The following is a 6,478-nucleotide window of genomic DNA, read 5'->3' as shown; positions in this document are numbered from 1 at the left end:
AAGTCCTTCTCTAATCAGTGGGGTTGGAGAGTAAGTAGAGGCAGAGGTTCTTCTTCTCCCCTCCCAAACTATTCTATCATCTTGATTCTCTCTTATACATTTGCCAGACATTGAAATGCTTAGGTTCTGAACTAAACTGCTGTTTTATAAAAACACTCCTGAGCATAGCTTGGCATATGATAATTTAATGCCTTTCATCAATTGATTCAATAGACATGCTCCCACCTGATAGGAGTGTCAAACCTGGAGTATCTAGTTAGTTACTAGAGTGGGGAGAGTTGATTGATCACTGATTGATTGATCCATCTGATCAACCCCCACCCTAATGCTAATACCATTGGTAAAACAATAGTCAATATAATTAAAAAGAAGATGATGGAAAATCAAATTAGTAGGATAAAAAGTACAAAATAAAATCATAGCAAAACTCAAAGAAATAAAAAGGATTATTAGAATTTGCAATCCAAAATTATGTTAATGAAACTGAATTCTAGAGAAAGGAAGAATTACCCACAAAAATATAAAATACTCAGAATGAATAGAAAACAGAATAGTAAAGATAATAATAATAATAACTATAGATAACATAATAGAGAGCTTACTATGTGCCAGGCATTGTGCTAAGTGCTTCACTATTCCTGCATCATTTGATTCTTGTAACAACCCTACAATGGGCACTGAGGTGGCAGAGTGGATAGAATGCCAGTTCTGCAGTCAGAAGGACCTCAAATCTGGCTTTATATTGAAGTGATGAGAAGATATAGATTAGCTATGTGGCCCTGGGCAAGTCACTTAACCCTGTTGCCTAGCCCCTGTCTTTCTGTTTTAGAGTTGTTAATAGGATGGAAGGTAAGAGTTAAAAAAAAATAACAAGCCTGTGAGGTAGGTGAACAAAATAATAAGTGGTCCAGTGGATAGTTCTGAGCTTAGATTCATCTTCCTGAATTCAAATCTAGCCTCAGACGTTAACTAGCTGTGTGACCTTGGGCAAGTCATTTAACTCTGTTTGCCTCAGTTTCCTCATCTGTAAAATGAGCTGGAGAAGGAAATGGCAAACAACTCTAGTAATCTTTGCCCCCCAAAAAACCCCAAAGAAGATCATGAAGAATTGGACACAACTGAAAAATAACTCATCAACAACAACAATAATTATATATACATATATTTATATACATACATATTTATATATGTACATACCTATACATATACACACCTACATACATATATACATACCCGCACATATAAATAATTTCACAAAGGTTAAACACCTTTGTTCTATAGCCACATTAGAGAAATCTACCAAGCTCTTTGAGCCTGTGCTATTATATACTAGACAATAAAAATAGAAATTAAACTATGACTCTTTATGTGCCTTTATTTAAGTATTTCCATCTCTAAATCTGTAGATTTGTATCTATTATGTTTGGTATGAAGACCTTCCAACTTCCCTATGGGTTCATGTTTAATCATAAGAGACCTGCTTGACCCAGGGCTACTCCTAACCTCTTCTGCTCACCTAAGTATTCTCTCCCACACACTGGAGGAAGCAGTTTCCTCTTTTTTTTTTTTTATGGGCTGCTTCCACGATTCCAGGATTGCTTTGGCCTGTGTCGGGGTCAATACTCACATAAGAAACATCAAGAACAGGAAATATTGTTATGAAGACTTCTTTGTGGTCAAATACAGGCTTTAATTGCTATCAACTCTATCTAGCAATCTCTGTAGTCTTTTGCATTTAAAAACCTTATACCATTGGTTTCTGCCCCCTCCTTGCCATCCCCTCCCCAAAGTGACTAGTAATGTTTTACTAAATAGTGCAGTCCATTTTTATTTTTAATCCCTGTGCCCAATTTTGGAGTTGAGAGTGTTGTTCAGTAATAAATGTATGATGTAGACTTTAAAAAATCCACTTTTCCCCTTTATTTCTATTTTAATAATAACCCTAAGGCAAAAGGGCAAGGGGTAGGCATTGGGGATTAAGTGATGTTCCCAGGGTCACACAACTAGGAAGAGACCAGATATGAACCCAGGTCCTCCTAACTCCAGACTTGACATTCTATTCGTTGTGCTACCTAGTTGCCTGCCAAACTTCCCAACCTCAGATTCTTATTAAAGAAATTTTGTATTGTGGAGTCTCATCAACTCAAAGAAGGCAGTGTTTGCAGCGTTCAAAGATGCATAAAACTTTGAGTTATTATTCCTAATGCTTGTTAGAATCTAATCCAAGAACTGCAAATGGATTTGAAATGGATAATAAGCCCTTCTACCTTACACAGTTAGCGATATTTAGTTTTATTAAATATATTAGCATGCCCCAAGATGAAATTCTGAGAAATACAAACATCCCTCTCAGAAAAGAGTGAGTGAATGTGCAAATGACAGCAGTCAGAGAGTAGAAGGGTTAGGCAATTTTTTCCCTGTGACTTTCTGAATGCCCAGGTTTCTGGGTTAGTTGAAGGAAAGAAAATACCAAAAGTTGCACAGCATCAAAGAACAAATAGAATTGACCTCCTTTACCCAGAGTCGGGCAGTATGAGAGCTCTTTCCTCTTAAGAATGGCTGGTTCATTGGCTACACATTTCTGTCTGTAGTTTCTAGGGCCATACTGACAGCTCTGCCTATTAGCAGGACCTAGAAGAAGAGTCCCTGTCCATTTATGTCCCTGCAGGGGCTATGTGAACCAGCAAATGAGTCCCACCATTGTGATCATTATCACTGTGATGCAGCTGCATCAATGGACTCCATCATCTATTCACTATATTGTTCGCGTTTATAGTGTGATTATTTGGCAGACCCAAGGAACCTGTTGGTAACTTACTACTCTCACAGTTTTTCTAATCCATCCTTTTTGTAGAAACCTGTAGAAACCTCTTTCTGGGGTCTGTATCCTTGCTTCCTCGGTCTAATTTGTCCCTGTGCCTTTTCCCTTTATGTTTATCTCCATGAAGGAACAGCAAAGTCTTTGGTTTAAAAACCTGGCAAACCCAAACTCCAGAGCCATTTGGAATTTATTAGGCAAATGTAACAATAACCACTTATCTCTGGCCACATGATTTTGTTCTCTCTCTCTGTCTCTGTCTCTCTTTCTCTCTTTGACTCTGTCTCTCTGTCTCTCTCTCCCTGTCTCTGTCTCTCTCTCTGTCTCTCTCTCTGTCTCTCTCTCTCTCTCTCTCTTTCTCTCTTTGTCTCTGTCTCTCTGTCTCTCTCTCCCTGTCTCTGTCTCTCTGTCTCTCTCTCCCTGTCTCTGTCTCTCTCTCTCTCTGTCTCTCTCTCTGTCTCTCTCTCTCTGTCTCTCTCTCTGTCTCTCTCTCTCTCTCTCTCTTTCTCTCTTTGTCTCTGTCTCTCTGTCTCTCTCTCCCTGTCTCTGTCTCTCTGTCTCTCTCTCCCTGTCTCTGTCTCTCTCTCTCTCTGTCTCTCTCTCTGTCTCCCTGTCTCTGTCTCTCTCTGTCTCTCTGTCTCTGTCTCTCTCTGTCTCTCTGTCTCTGTCTCTGTCTCTGTCTCTGTCTCTCTCTCTCTCTCTCTCTCTCTCTCATTGGGTAACATCTTTTAGTGCTGGACCTATGCAGACTTTCATTCTTTATACCCTTACTCTAGAGTCCTGAGTTTATGGATGCCTCAAGTTTAGGGTCTTCCCAAATGAAGAAAACAAAAAAGTGCTGAATACAAAATATGAGGCATGTCTAGTAATGTATTCACTCCATACAAAAGAAACACTAAGCACAAGAACTCATAAGCACATTTTGATTAAGACTCAAACCAAGATATAATAACATTTGTCGTTAAGTTGTTTTTCAGTTATGTCAGACTCTTTTTGATCCCATTTGGGGTTTTCTTGGCAGAGTTACTGGAACAGTTTGCCATTTCCTTCTCCATTTCATTTTATAGATGAGGAACCAGGGCAAACAGGGTTAAGAGACTTGTTGGGGTTCACCCAGCTACTGAGTGTCTGAGGCCAGATTCAGGAAGATGAATCTTCTTGACTCCAGATGAGGTACTATCCACTGCACAACCTGGCTGCCCCGTATAATAACATGTAACTACTCTATTCCTATCCAGGGAGGTTTGCACGTCAAATTATGAAAATGTTGATTTGCAGAACTGTTAAACTAGATCACCTTAGATCTGCTTTGAACAGACAACATCCTCCAGGTTCATTTCTTTTGGCAATCCAGGACAAAGATTCTTCTCTTCACCCATAGGTGGTCATCCTTTCTAATGCAGAAACTTCCACTGTCACCCAGTTCTGACTCAGTAGGTCCCAGGATTTTGTACATAATGAAATCATAAGGCTGTCTCTGAGACTAAATCAAGTCTAATTAAAATTTCTGTTCAGCGGAAAAATACCAACAAGCAAATGCAGTTAGGGATCAGTCTGAGATTTAGCCTCATTCTTGTCTTAATCTACACATGTGCTTTGGCTGTCATATACAAGTCATCATTTCTTTTGGGGGTGGGGAAAGGGTGAGCTACCCGTTCCTCACTCTGCACAGGAAACCTAGGAAGGAAGAACTAATTGCCACGTGTTCCAGAGAGTACGAGAATTAAAACTGTCTCCTTTGTAAACGGATAAAAAGCCTTCCTGATGCCATTATCACCAAACCCATTAATAATGAAATTAGTCTGTCATCTCAAAATGCTCAAGTCCTTCAATGGTAAGGCAGCATGTCAGTTAATTGGTCCCAAAGAATTTAGTATATCCATATATTCCAGCATATTTACAGCAGTTCTCTTTGTGGTGGCCAAGAACTAGAAATTGAGGGGATGCCCATCAACTGGGGAATGGCTGAACAATTTGTGATATATGATTGTGATGGAATACTACGGTACCAGAAGAAGCAATGAGCAGGCTAATTAAAAAAAACATTGGAAAGAACTACATGAGATAATGAATAGAGAAATGAGTAGAACCAGAACATTCTACACAGCCACAGAATTAATCCTGAAAGAATAAACTGTGAATGTTACCTCCTGAAAGTGAACTGAAAGATGAAACATGAACGACTTAATGTATATGTACATGTTGGTCTCCCTGATTATATCTTCTGTGATGCTGGGAAGATGGGGAGGGGTTGAGATACTTGTAGATAGGATTTATTATGTGGATATGAAGAAAAGTAAGCTAGCCATATAAGAAATTTGTGGCTTCATTTATTTGTAATCTTTATTTGGTTTTGTAAAATTTGAAATAAAAAAGAAACCCAGACAAAACAAAACCAAAAAAAAAAAAGCATTTATTATGAACTTAATATGGAGAGTACAAAGAAGAGAAAAAACATAGTTTCTGCCCTCAAGGGATTCACATGCTAGAGGAGAAGGCAACAGAGCAAAAAAATATGCATACAAGAAAGAAGAAGATAATCCATAGGTAGGACTCAACATCTCCTGCTCTGAAGAAGAAAAGAAAAACCTCAGCAGCCAAGACTATAAGAGAACAGAGTAGGTGAACCCAAGAGAAGACTTTTTGCTTATTCCCAAATTTATTCCCAACTGAGATCCAGTACTATATCTAGTTCAAGAATCTATCCAAGCTTCTCACGGAAGATATGACAAATAATGAGGGAAGATGCCAACAATCTCCTTTTTTTTTTCCTTTTTGGAGACTAATATTTGCTGAAATAAAATAGATCTATTGGCATTCTATAGCAATCTATTCTTAGCATTGATGACAATGGAATCACCACATTTAGATTCTAACATCTCAGGATCTAATACAAACCTCAGAATCTGAGGACTTAAAATGGCACCCAAATAGGAAGTTAGAAGTAAGTAGAAGTGTGTTACATAAAATGTAATGTTAAGGAAACTCAAGAATCAATTTTTTTGTATATACATACAGGAAATCTGTTTTATAAAATGCAATTTCAAGGAAAATTGAGAATCAACTTTTTTGAATAAAAATTACATCTTCCATATTTCTATATATCAGTTCCTTCTCTGGAGGTAGAAATTCACAAATTATTCTTCCAACATTAATTTTGCATCAATATCTAGAATCTCTTGATTCTACTTATTTTACTTTTCATGATTTCAAATAGGTCTTTACAAGTTTTTAAAAAATTAACATGCTCATCATTTTTCATCAAAAGGTTATGTCTTTTTTTTTTAAAAGTTAGACAAAACCTTTGAGATTAAGAGAACATAATAGCAGCATCCAATCTTCTTTTGAAGAGATAGCCAAGGATTTTTTTTTTTCTGAGCCAAAAGCTTGACTCTGCCCAGCAGATCATCATCTGGTGGAGATATTCCTTTAACCTCAAAGTCTTGACTACTTCTTAGCAAAAGATGTTCAGCCCTATCTTCTATTTTCTTTCATGTACAATTTTTTTCCGTTATCTTCTCCATTTGCATGGGAGCCCCTTGAGGACAGAAATCTTGGTTTCTTGGTATTCCCAGTGTTTAAGCACAGTGCTTAGCACATATTAAACTCTTCATAGATGCTTTTGAACTAATTGACATTCTGACTTAGGGTTAAATGTTC

The sequence above is a fragment of the Monodelphis domestica genome, chromosome 4 (assembly GCF_027887165.1).
Source record: "Monodelphis domestica isolate mMonDom1 chromosome 4, mMonDom1.pri, whole genome shotgun sequence".
Classification (NCBI taxonomy): domain Eukaryota; kingdom Metazoa; phylum Chordata; class Mammalia; order Didelphimorphia; family Didelphidae; genus Monodelphis; species Monodelphis domestica.
The sequence above is the reverse complement of the archived record's forward strand: the minus strand, read 5'-3'. Positions refer to the sequence as shown.